General features: G+C 47.7%; 1 protein-coding gene across 2 annotated transcripts in view; it reads right to left on the bottom strand.

Annotated features, from left to right (window-relative positions):
- The window catches only part of LOC105287618 (kinesin-like protein CG14535), a 218,458-nt gene that overhangs the window by 152,327 nt on the left and 53,746 nt on the right, over window positions 1–12,385 (bottom strand). The gene's annotated exons all lie outside the window — the stretch shown is intronic.

The raw sequence follows: 12,385 nt of genomic DNA, 5'->3' as shown, positions 1-12,385 counted from the left end.
AATGCTATTATCCCTCTACCTACTCCCTGCTCCATCTGCCAGAAGTCATCGGATTTGCTGACGATTATGAAACTTCTTTCCTCGTTCACGGGATTTATTTAAAGCCGCCCGTTGAACTGTTTAATTCGTTAATCCCGATTTTAACTTATCACGAAGTTCTGCGCGAGAAGTTATTGGATTTCTCTTCTGGCAAGTTCCATTTTTACGAATCGCGCTGGACTATCTACCTTAACGAACGTCAAAATGGACACGCGAACGTAATTCATCTGGCGACACATCGAACACGAAGCGTGAGACGCGATAGATTAATCACAAATTCGTCATGAAGAAATTCGAAACTGAGAAATTCGGAGGATGTCAATTTCTCTTTTTTTTATAAGGCCCGACTCTCGTGTCGTTGTCTCTCCACAACTGCGCTCAGCTGAGATTTACCGGCGTTCCCTATTCTTGGTCCTTACTGTCGATAATTGAACCACCGTAAACCGGAACGTGCGGAAGGGAAAGGGAATACGGGACGGGAAGGCGTAAACGGTCCCTCGGATTTTACCATCCCTACGCTAACGCAGAGCGAGAGAGCGACGATCCTCGCGATTGGGAGGAACTCGCTCCGTAAGTCGCCGGTCGCCGGCCTAATCGTCGGAGTTATCAAAAGCGCGAAAGCTCCGGGAAAGTGCGGCATTGTTCGCCGATCATCGTCGATGCATTGTCCTCGTAGAAAAGCCGTAGCGGCAAAACGCTCTCGGTGCGACCGGCGTAAAACGCGAAATTTACGGCGCCTGCAAGAGCGCTCGTAAAAGTGCGTCTCGTTCTCCTTTCTCAGCTGGGAGCGTTCGTGACGACGTCGGGGAACGTCAACGTCAACGAGGACGACGGAAGTAGTGGCGAGGAATAACGCGAGATTATAAAGCAACGCTCGCTCGGTGAGCTCGACGCATCGGTCTCTCGCCATTCTCCACCGCGCGACATATCGCGAATGAGATTACGCAAGATCGCGAGAAAACCCCTTGGAAAATATTTCCTCGGTAGTCGAGTGGAGAACACCCTCCGGCAAGCACTCGCGAGACGAATCCCGAGGAGGACGACTGCAAGTTTTTCCGGCGCCTTTGCCCTACCATCGCGCCGACCACCCTCCACGTTAACCCAGGCACCATTACGTTACCCACTTAGCTTCTCTCGTGGTCTATCGATCCTCCACCGTGTTTTATTATATTCCACTTTGCTCGAGGTGTGCACACGAGCGCGAGCGGACATGTTTACGTAAATGGCGGTCTAGCCGAGGCGCCGCGACAATTTATCGTAACGCCGCGAAGATATAGCGCGCCGTACCTGGATACACGCATCAAGCGGAATTGCAACTCTGGAGCGAAAATATTTTCGCTCGTGCGAGGCGACTTGTCAAGCTACTCGTGAACTCGGCGTCATCCGGCCACTCCGCTAAAACACGAGAGCGCAATTCCTCGCCGCGCAAAGTAGGCCATCGCGTTCGTCGCTTACCTGCAATCAAAGGAGAAAAATAATTATTAAATTATGCACACGAAGAGCAGGCCAGCTTACGGCTAGATCGGCGAATTTCTTGGTCGCGCGCGATCACGCAACCGCGCGCTGCCGATTCGGGCTTCTCGATCTCGCGCTTTAAATCGCCGACCGATTACGAACCGGGCGATAATTAATTACGCCGCTGATGATAAAACCTGTGTTCCGCTCGCGCGGATGCGCACGCGATAATCTGAGAAATACGGCCCTTCCTAGAAATGGTGGACGCTCGCGTACTCGGGCAGATAAGAGGCGGATATCTCGCGGTTTCCGTTCCGTGGAAATTACCGCAACGATCCTCGGCTCTTAAATAGTATGCTGATTCCGCAAGAAGAGGTCGAATAATCGAGCGTGAAATCACAATTTCCACGACATTTACGGATGTAACATTACGTAGATATGTGGAGAAGAACAAATATTGGGTCGTCCGGAAAGTTCGTGCCGATTTTTAATAGATGGCGTTAGAACATGTCTGAATATATCAATGTTATTGAAAACATACGATTTATATACATATGCTTAAAGGTGACATTTCAACGCATCTTTAGGAAAAAAGTTGTTTCAGATAAATTGATTCGTGTCAGTTTTGTACTCTTTTGAAGATGGAAGAAAACAAAGAACATTTTAGACACTTGATGCTTTTCTATTACCGGAAAGGCAAAAATGCCTCACAAGCAACAAATTCGATATGTTCTGTTTACGGAGAAGGCGCTTTAGCTGAAAGAACCGTACGTAAGTGGTTCGCTAAGTTTAGAGCTGGTGATTTTAACCTTAAAGACCAAGAACGCTCGGGCAGACCTTCTACTACTGATGATGACCAAATCAAGACACTGATCGAGAATAACCCGCGCTACACGACCCGTGAATTAGCAGAGATACTGAAAATATCGAAAACCACTGTCCACGATCATGTAGTGAAGCTTGGTTACGTAAGTCGCTATGATGTATGGATTCCGCATAATTTGGCCGAAAAAATTTAATGGATCGCATTTCCATCTGCGACTCGCTGTACAAGCGCAACGCAAACGTACCATTTTTGAAGCAATTAGTGACGGGTGACGAAAAATGGATCATTTACAACAATGTAGAACGAAAAAGATCCTGGGGTAAGCGAAATGAACTAGCATTAACCACTCCGAAAGCCGGCCTTCATCCAAAAAAAGTCATGCTCTGTGTCTGGTGGGATTGGAAAGGAATCCTATATTATGAGCTCCTACCACACAACCAAACGATAAATGCAGATAAGTACTGCTCGCAACTGGACGAATTAAAGACAGCGATTCAGGAAAAACGTCCAGAATTAGCTAATAGGAAAGGCGCCGTGTTCCATCAGGACAATGCCAGACCTCATGTTTCTTTGACTATCCGACAAAAATTGTTGGAGTTTGGCTGGGATGTGCTACCTCACCCACCGTATTCACCAGACATTGCACCTTCAGACTTTCACTTATTTAGGTCTTTGCAAAATTCTCTTAGCGGCAAGAACTTCAACTCTTTGATCGACATAAAAAATCACCTTGAGGAGTTTTTCGCCGAGAAACCTAAGAAGTTCTGGGAGAATGGAATCTTCCAGTTGCGTGAAAGATGGACAAAGGTTGTGAAACAAAATGGTGCATACATAAGTCAATAAATATTTATCGACATAAAAAAATGTTGCCTTTGAATTTTCCTTTAAAATCGGCACGAACTTTCCGGACGACCCAATATTAAACAGATATTTGTGAATAATTTTTTACTGATATGATTGTATAGGAACGAATATCGCTTGTCGTTGATCTTCAACTCTCGATGATCGCGGATGCAGCTTGAGACTCATCGAAAGAGTCAGTCGATTTATCGGGAAAAATGCAGACTTTGCCTGTCCGTCGACGCGATAATTACCTAATGGAAACATCCCCAGGGAGAAGGACGAAGATAAACGGGAAGGGCGATCCTGGGGGTAATGGCGGCAAATTCAAATGTATCGCCCGAATTATCCGGCTCCTGAACGCGAGCACGTAAGTACAGAGGGAGGGTGGAGAAAGGCGGACGGGCGGACGCGCCCTTCGCTCGTAACTCACCCTTGTTTTTGCGCGATGCAACGACTTTCACCGCGGAAGGCTCACGGCGCATGGTTCGCCCTATACTTCGGCGCTTGGAAAGCGTTTTAACCCCCGAGTAACTGCCAGGGCCACCCTCGGGGGAGGAAGTAAAATAAAAGGCCACTCCGCGCGAACGAGACGGCGATCGAAGGTCGCTGCGCGCTCGCGTTTCTAATCGACGATAAGCGAGCGGAGGGCAAAGCTACCCCCTCGTAAATCTCACGCGACATCCCGCGTGGACGTTCTATCGCATATCTATGAGTTTGTTTATTAATTATCGCGCACCTGCGATACCTGCACCCCTCGTCGTGAACGAAGGGACCCTCCTCACCCCCCTGCGCGCGAAGCACGCCCTGAAATTCCATCCTAATCGCGGGAGCCCGATCGGAGATTGCGATGCACGCACCCGCGTGCGTTCATAGATGGCACGAATACGCGGATCCAGAGCGACCATTAATTACAGATTCGTAGATAACAAAAGGAAAGTGATCAGGGGCGATCGCTCGTTCATTTCGACCGAGTTAGCACAAGTCGGTAGAAGAATGTAAAGTTGTACTAATAAAGTACAACAATTAATCAAGAAATGAGTTATGCATAATAATACTGATGGTCGCGACGGTACTGAATATAATAGCAACGATTTGGGGCGGTAAATAGGGTAACAAGGGCACTAACGATTTTCGAAGGGGACGCGATCGTTAGCGAGATCGTTTCATTAATCTTCAGTTGCACCCCCGCGGCAGATCACGCGCACCCACTACGCTAATTCCTTTCGTGATTCAATTAGTCGCGCCTTGCTCTCTCTCCATCGCGACACCATGAGAACCATACTTTGCGCGAGCCGCGCTCTAAAATTAAGATGGATCCCACGGCTGTTTATCCCTTATCCGGCGTCTGTGTGTGGATGCTCGTGATATATTTACTCACAAGGAGCTGGGTGGAGGTACGCGACGTCAAAGCGGCTCCCAAATCGTTACGACAGCCTCTCTCTTCTAGTCACCCCTATTTAACTTCCCTCAGTCAACAGGAGATGCAGGGGCAGGCCCGTTCGAAAATCGCCGCGATAAAACGTTGTGACGTCGACAATGACGCGGGATCCTCTTGACGTATCTTTTGATTCGACGCATCCCTCGTCGCTCTGTCTATCTGGCGCACTCCGGAAAGCCCTAGTTGGCGAGAGACGCGGAAACAGCCAACCAATCGACGCGACGTCCGCTACTCGAAATTTCAGAATTCTCGCGCAAAGAGCAAAGCGTATATTTTAACACGGCGCGGAACGCTTTGTAACTCGATACTCGATTAAAAAAATTTGATAACGAGCATCCCGGAGTGAAATGTCACGTGAGGCTTTTTCGGGGGGATGCGCTGCGAAAATGCACAGCTCGCGAGAACGAGCGCGGCGAATTTATGCGACGCGACCGCATGCCGATTTTGTATTGTTTGGCAAACCCGCAGGTAAATGTGCGCGCACGTGTCTGATAAATATTAGTTTACCAATAATTGCGCGTTACCAGTAGCGTTTGCAGTAGCAGGTTGCATCGCCACGCGGCTGCACATCCGATTGTACAAATGTATCCGTAAACACGCGAGCGCGGGCGTGGAACACGCTTTTGAATTGTGTCCCTCTTCGCGTGCGTCGCGTCCAGCATCCATCCGTATCTGCGAGCGCAACCGACAAAAGCGCGCATCCATTCGCTTAATTAAGCGCTTATTATTAATTAGTCGCTTCCAGCAAGCTGACGCGACAACCGGAAACGAATAGGACGTCAAGGTGTCGCAGCCGTTGATCAAATTTGTCTACTTTCTCCCCCTGTGTGTGCGCCCGTTCAGTCGCGGCTCGTTTATTCGGCGGGGTGGACGGCGCGCCGAAAAATTATAGCGTGCGATTAATGCGTATTTTAACGTGGCGTTTCGGCGTACCATTTCCGACGCGACGAGTCCCCCGCGTGGCGTTATCGGGGAAACCGAATGAACGCGTGATTACGCCTCATCAATATCACACGGCACGCATCATTAATCTCCGCAAATGTGAATCAAATTAGGATATACCGATGAAGGAGTCGTAATAACTAGAGATATCACTGTTTCCCTACGTCATCCCGTGATAATTTGTTGTCAACATTATAAACTGATAAGAGCAAATAAAATTTCTCTATCATTTTCTCCGAATTTTTTATCATTTTCTCAATCTTTATAATGTCATCCAAACGAATCACTAATTAAAGTTTTATTAAAGCTGAAATCTTCACAAGAATGAGACATCATGAGATCGAGGAGTAAAGAACGTTCGGCAGTATCTGGCTTCAGAATTGCAGTAGTTTAGCGCTTATTGCGCCTCGATACTGTTATTCAGGAAAAATCCGGAGTAATAGCTAAAAAATTTTCAATATAACATGCATCTTAGGAATATATTAAATACAATAACGCTGATATATTTTCCGAGCAACGCGTTTCGAATGTCCGAGGACGTCTCGCGCCGCAACGTCAGGCAACTGGCGATCCTCGTCCATTTCGGCACGCACAGTTAAGACCTCGTAATCCCACGTGTCCTTCCACGTTTCCAGCCAGTTTCCGACTCCCGCTTATCACTGGCGTTCTTTCCCCTCGGTGTCGCCCCGCAAATAAATCCTTGCGGTTGCGTTCGGGAGGGGGATTAATACGCGGGGCCCAATTAAGAAGAGGGCTCCCCGAAGGAGCCGTTAATTTATAGATCCAGGGATCACGGGGGTCGAAAGAAACAATTATTGTCCCTTGTTCCCGTCAGCCTGCGTATCACGTCGCTCGCGAATTAGAACCCGCCGCGCGTCGAACGGAATCGTCCCGCACGACTCTCGCTCCGCTTCGCTTCCGCTGCACAGGCTCGAATCGGCGTTAAATGGCCGGTTTCCGTCGGGATTACCTCGACGAGCAGGAATCGACGCACGTGCCGATGGGCAGGGAACCGCTTGAAACGCGGCGCGTTTCTGACTGAACGAGCTGCTCGGCTGGAAAAAGCGGGCCATTTCGGTCGTTTCCGTGCGTTCGAGGGATCGTTTTCGAAGGTGGACAACTAGCGGCGGTTACAAAGAGCCGGGAGAGAGAACGGGCGGGATTCTAAGCCACTTATCGAGCGAACGAGAGAGAGGCAGAGAAGGAGAGAGCCACTGCCTGCGGAAGATAGTTGTCGCCGAGGGTTTCGACAAACTGCCCTACTCGTGAAGGACCCTTGTCTCCTCGGGGCCGTTCTACGACGCGCGATAAGTCTTACTACCGAGTTATCCGACAGGTTCGCCCCGAATCGATGGGCTTTAAGACATCCCGGAGCGTCTGTCGCCCTCTCTTCCATTAGACGCGTTTCCCATATCGAGGAGGAAAAAGCGCCGTCGCCGTCGCCGTCGCCGTCGCAGTCGCCGCCGCGCTGAAATTTCTTCCCCGCTGCAAAATTCCGCTGTCGGACGGCTGAGTGGTAAGATTTATTATGCCACTGTCTCCCGCGGCACTTGCTGGACTCGCGGAAATTCGTCACCGATTTCTCCGCGATCATTTCCGTCTAGCTTCTTGCTGGATTTCTCCCTTTGTCCGTTTGAATCAGCACCGAAATTATTAGTATTATATAGTAAAGTACTTTGGTATTCGTGATAAGTTCTGACTTGGATTGAACAAGTGAAGTATTTTAATATGCAATTCCAGAAAGAAGCGCGCAACATCCGATAAGTATCGTTGTTTGGTTTATCGTTTAGCCTTCAACTGCGGAAAGTCTTTGTAAGGCGGAAGTGCTCGGCGGTGACGGAGGGAATCCGCGTTTCCGCGCCACCGCGCTCGCGATTTCTTTTCGGGGATGTGAGCGACGCGACTGAAAGACGCGGAAGACACCCGAACACGATACTCCACTTCGGGAATCTCGACGACGACGCGCTGCCCAGGATTTCCGCCTTAGACGCCGGGGAGAATGGTGTCCCTAAGCCGCGCAAGCGAAATATATCCGACGTCGTGCAGCTTTCGGGCCTCCTCCCTGCCATAGACTCGCGAAGATTCCCATAAGGCTTCCACGACGTGAATTGCAGTCTTTCACCGGGACGGAAATCCTCATCGCGCCGATCTATTTGCGAATTTCCGATATGTCGACGAGATCAAGACTCGCTAAATGGTCGAGCCGGATAATTGAAAGTTGAATACATCAATTAATAAAATGAATCGTGAAATTAAGGAAAGCTTAAATGCGTCTTTTAGAATCCAAATTAAATTCTCTGATATTTCAAATTTAAATTAGTTAAATTAGTTAAGTTCTTTTAACATACGGCGAAGAGGATGAGTTTTTGAGGTCGTTGTCTTGCAACGTTAATCAATTAACTTTGGCGATTAGCAGAGAGATCTGCAAGGTGTTTTTCCCTGTCATTTCTTTTTCATTCCGTGTTTCGTAGATATAATATTTTTCTTAATAATATCTCCGTCCTTCGTTTATATCGGTATATTTGATACGCTAGTGCTGTCGGTACAAGTAAGCTCGCTTTCGGAGGCAAGTCTGCGCCATTACCGGCAAATACGCTGGCGACGTTACTCCCGCGCATTATTACGCAACGCGTGCGGATATCGATACGGAAAGTGGAGAGGTCTGAAAGCACGAACAACGCCATAAATCCACGAATAGGTGCGTAAGGCGACTTGTACGCTCGAGATACCCTTGTAGATTAAGTCACGAACTCTCCCAGGCCAGGTATATTTATCGCGCCATCGAGTGTATTGTGTTTCACCATGCCTGCGTTTGATACATGGGGAATCCCCGAAGTAGATAGGCGCGGGCCAAATTATTTATTTGGCGAACGAGCCTCTTCCTGACTGACGCATTTGCATGTTACAAGCACAAAAAATAGCTCCGTGATTAGCTCCTGGCTGGGAAAAAGGGTTAAATGGTCCCTTTAGCGGGAAGGCTTGTACGATTGGCCATGTCATGACGGTATTCGCGCACGTGACGTATGGGGAAATTAGAAGTTTCGCGGCTGTCCTCTCCGTGACCGGACAGATGGACGAAATTCAATGCCGGGGTGAGTATTTCCGCGTGGCCCCCCTTATTGCTCCCCCGGGATGCTCCCCGAGGGACACCGTCGGAATTAGACCATATTATTTTGGTAGGCGCAAGGGCGGAAACGGTTTAGGCTGCCGGTTTGTTGCCCGAAAGACGACAGGGTGTCGACGGAGGAAGACGAATCGGCCTTCGGAAATCCAAGGAGAGAGGAACCGCTATCTGATTGCGCGGTGCATCGTCGGGAATCCCCGGAAAAAAAAGGAAAATACCGCAGAAACGTGATTTGGGCATACGACGTACCGCTCGCGCGCTCGCGATGGCAAGCGAAAATCCGTATCACGCGCATGTACAATGATGAATAAATGATAATTTATCGTTGATTATATGAGATTTCACGTATCGATCTTATTAATAATACTAAATGTCTGGATCCTGAATATTCCAGCGAGTTGAAAAAACTCGACTATCCTCGTTGGCGAAATTATATCGACTCGTGTCAACCGCGCCGCGACGCTTTATCGTTTCTGAATCCGCGGTGTTATTTTAATCGCGCGTATCGATCCGCACGTAAGACAAAGGGCTCCTCCACGGAGTCAAGAAGTACGGGAAAGTGACTGATGGGGCACGCCGGGGCCGTTTTAAACACGATGAGGGCATCGCCGTATCGACCACAGGACCTAATCTCCGTCCCGCATTAGTTCCATCGATAACGATGTGTCTCGAGCACACGCGCGTCTCGTTACTGCCCTGTGCACGGCGGGGTATAATCGTTACGTAAGTGCATCACGAAATGCTGGTCGCTATCTCTTTGTGAACGAGGGGATAATCGCTCCAATTAAGCCGCTTTTCCCACGGACTCCGTATGCATGCGTGCGTAAATATGTGCGTGCGTGCGTCCCGTCCACGGCAATTTTCGTGCCGGCGACCGATATCAATAACGTGCCGCGTCCACGTATATATGCGTACACGCGTATACACATATAGATACGTATCGATATCGAATAATTTCGTGGGACCTTTTATCCGTACCGTTTAATGCGCGTCGAGCTTTATCATTAATCTTCATTCGTGGCGGATCGCGTAGCAACGATCGACATTGGAGTGCGTTATTTTCGGGTTATGAGCAGAATCGGGACGGAATAAAGGTAAAGATCGGCCATTGGAGCGATAATGTCCGCGGAAAAATCTGCGAAAACAGATCGACGCGCCGAACGAAGCCCGTCCGCTGGCCCGTGTATCTCGCGCCGATATATCGGATCACTATTTTATTTTATTCATTTTATTCGTCGTTTTTTTCTGTCTCTAGTTTTTTGCTTTTTTCTATACAGGTATAAAAAATATTACACTCCGCTCGCCGACGGTATTGGTTATTAAACGCTTTCGGATGAATACTGCATGAGCGCCCGGGAATATACCCGGTCTGTGCGAGCGTCCGCGTCCGTTCGCGCGCGCGAGCGGACACACACGCGCGCGCAACTGTGACCGGCGTTAAATAATTTTTTGCCTCCTCGCAAAGTGAAAAATGCGATATTCGCAAAAAGTAATCCGCTTCTCCGCGCGGTAATCGGATGAGCCTTAGGTCGGATGTACGCGCTTACTCGCAAAAGTTCCCGAGACCTAAGGAAAACGCGAGGAGAGCGTGTCGGAGCGGAGCTGATGTCGTCGTCGTCGTCGTTGATCTTCAGAGGAGTCTCGAGGTTCGCTCGACAATGTCAGTCTGGAAAACGGGGGAAAAGGAGAGAGCGGGACCGGTCGCCACGTCAAGAACATGCGGCCACGGTTCTAAATATATGGAGCTGACGAACGATCTGCCGGCGAATCTGTGATTCGTTTTTCTCGCGTTCACTCTCGCGTGCAACGCGTCGACCGTTTAGCGTGACAACGAGCTGGATCGTCGCCTCGCCTTTTTCGCTTTCGATTTGCTTCCACGAACGCGTTCTTTCGCGATTAACAGGATTAACAGGCGCAAGAGCGACGCGCTTCTTCTGGAGAGCGTACACGGCTATGGGGATTGCAAAGAGCAAAGGTGGCATCTGTGCTTTCGAATTCTTAAAAGAAAGTGACGGAGAATTAATTGTAGTAATCATTCTGTATATTTTTTCTCGGTAATACTACGAATTAGTCATATAATTACTGTTACTATCTAAAAATTGAAAAATCGTTGCGAGTTAAAATTTCAAATGAAAATAAAATGTTATCTTTATTTGATTTTATTCATTTGATTCGTTTAATTATGGCGGCAAAAGCAATTTTTATTATATTTCCATTAAATGTTGTATCGTGATATTTTTCGAATATACATATAAATTTTTCAAATTTACATATAAAGTGTCGAGAAACGAGTAGAAATATGATATATCGGAGTACTCTGTATTGAATAAACGCATGGATATATTTTAATGTTGTATCCAAGTTTATTCGGGATCTCTGTCAGCGTTGTTATATTCGTTATTGTTATAATTGCATAAGTTAGCATTATTAAACGTATCCGTGGCAGAGCGGCAGAAAGCTCGTAATCTTCTCTTCAGGTACTTAGTTGTATGTCCTGAAGTTTATGAGATTTGTGCTCGTACTATTCTCACAAACGAGTGTCTAGACTTCCCGTATACCGCGGGAAAGTTCGAAATTACCTTTCGCGAAGTATTACCTGCAGCATTCATCATTCACAACCTGTCGTCTGGACCGTGACTGTTCCAGCTAATTTGGTCCATGCATTTCTTTCTCGCGGAGTCAGCGACCGCTGCGGTAAACCAGTAGTACGCTTGTTTCTATTCTTCTTGAGTGTTTCCAATTTGTTTTCGTAAAACGCTCGGCAATCCGAACAAACCGACAGAACTCCCTTTCTCGCGCGCGTCTCACCTCGCCGTATAGATCATCGAAATGGGGAAATGCTACGCGTTTATGAATAATTCTACCATCACCCATCGAAAATTCATCTTTAGAAGCTCATTGTAATGGCAGAGAAGAGAAAATTCCATCCGGATATCGAGACCGAACTTGGAAAGCTCGGCAAACGTTGCGTGGCACTGTCTCGTCTATCTCGAAATTTTATATTTTACCTATTATTTATTTTATATCTTAAACAAAATAATAATAATTCATTATTCGTTATCCGTTATAAATATCGATAGCTGCTAAGGAAGCTGGTAATGCTGGGGTTTAAGTGGCACAGTAATCGCGACGACAGTGGCGAGCGAATGTTTAAGCGAACGTTAGGACCGCACTCGGAAGAGCATTATTTGCTAAGCTAATGAGTAGTTTCCACGTTGTTCGGCAATCAGGTGAACAAAGGGCTTCCGGTCACGTCGACGGACCGTCGAGGACTCCGCCACCGTCTAGTTTGAACTCCTTCACGCGACAACTTTGCCAACAGTAGCGGCGACGCTGTGCAAACAGCTGCACTTCCCTCGCTTTAAGTATGCGGCGTCGGGAATTAACGGAGCATACACGTCGCAACGATAATAGATTCACTCGAGAAGCGGCACGATGTTCCTTCGCAGAAAAAGCTTAGAACTGTGCAGTACAATACTCTCTAAATAAATTTTTTCTAATTTTCCTCCGTTTCCCGTGTGAGATATATATGTATATACAGGGTGAGGCACCTAAAACAGGCCACCTGAATATCTCGGCTGTTATTGGTGATAGAAAAAATGTGTCAGACCAAACTTGCATGGTTTCGAGGGACACATAATTTGTTCTAAATAGTTTTTTATTAGATGGACGCGTAGAGGTCATATGAAGGTCAACTTCGTTTTTTTAAATGGTATGA

This window comes from Ooceraea biroi, chromosome 5 (assembly GCF_003672135.1).
Source record: "Ooceraea biroi isolate clonal line C1 chromosome 5, Obir_v5.4, whole genome shotgun sequence".
In the NCBI taxonomy this organism is placed as follows: Eukaryota; Metazoa; Arthropoda; class Insecta; order Hymenoptera; family Formicidae; genus Ooceraea; species Ooceraea biroi.
Note: the sequence above shows the minus strand (reverse complement) of the source record. Positions and strands in the feature narration are given on the sequence as shown.